The sequence below is a fragment of the Austrofundulus limnaeus genome, unplaced genomic scaffold (genome assembly GCF_001266775.1).
Source record: "Austrofundulus limnaeus strain Quisiro unplaced genomic scaffold, Austrofundulus_limnaeus-1.0 Scaffold3123, whole genome shotgun sequence".
Classification (NCBI taxonomy): domain Eukaryota; kingdom Metazoa; phylum Chordata; class Actinopteri; order Cyprinodontiformes; family Rivulidae; genus Austrofundulus; species Austrofundulus limnaeus.
Genome location: NW_013955525.1, coordinates 4,785 through 5,991, shown reverse-complemented (window position 1 = coordinate 5,991; position 1,207 = coordinate 4,785).

The following is a 1,207-nucleotide window of genomic DNA, read 5'->3' as shown; positions in this document are numbered from 1 at the left end:
GTTCATTTATTGACTCCACTATGAAGCCACCAGCTCTTCTTCCTGAAACTCCTGTGAGCCCTGCACACGTCTTCAATGTGTAGGGATAACTTGCTCCTTGGATCCGAAACAACTCGAAGAACTGTGAACGTGCAAGGGAACGGTTGCTCTGTTCGTCCAAGATTGCATACATTCTCTTTGTTTGTTCTTTGTGGCCAGCAGGATACACATTGACGAGTATGATTTTGGAACATTCTCTGGCGCTCACCCCTTCTCCGCACACCTCAGTACACCGAGAGGTGACTTCTTGGACATCCGCTTTGCTGTTCTCCCCACCGTGCTGTGGGGGAGGCGGCGTTTTAGATTCCTGTGGTGCTGGACCTGGATGGAGGGCAGAAATGTGATTATTGCTGTCACACTCCGTGCAAGTGATGTCTGTTGTACAGTTCTTGGCGAAATGATCTGTAGATGAGCAGCAGCGGAAACAGATGTTAAACCTTTTGATTATCTGTTTTCGTTCTTCCAAAGGTTTCTCTCTGAATCCTCTGCAGCGTTTTAACGGGTGGGGTTTGTTGTGTATTGGACACTGTTTGTTGGGGTTTACTGTACTTGTGATTTTTTCCTTATTTTCTGTTTTGTCTTGTACTTGAGTTTTGTGGACAGATATGGGCAATTTAGAAAACCTTTCTGGCATTTGTTTTCTCTCAGGTAACTGGTTTGAGCTGTGGAAGGTGAAGCTTGGGTCAGTTCGCGTTTTGGCCTCAGTGCGAATGAAGTTAGCAAACACAGTGAAAGGCGGAAAACTGATGCCGTGATCACGTTTATACTTTGAGCCGTATGTCATCCATTTCTCTTGCAGATTGTAAGGTAACTTGTCAACTATTGGTTGAATTCCCCTGGATGTGTCCAAGTAAGACAAGCCTGGTAAATATCCATCAAGCTTAGCTGCTTCAAGCTCCAACATTAGGTCAGCTAAGTCTCGGAGTTTGAAAGGCTCTCTGGGGGTGATTTTGGGGAAGCTCTCTACCTTTTGAAAGAGTGCTTGTTCTACAGCTTCTGGAGAGCCATAGACTTCTTCGAGCATGTCCCAAGCCATGGCTAAACCAGCTTCAGGACATCTAATGTTGACAGCTTTCATTTGTTTGACTTGTCTCGATGAGTTCTTACCGAGGTAACGTACAAGCAGATCTAGTTCCTCTCCTGCAGAAAGGTCCAAACCTGTTATAGC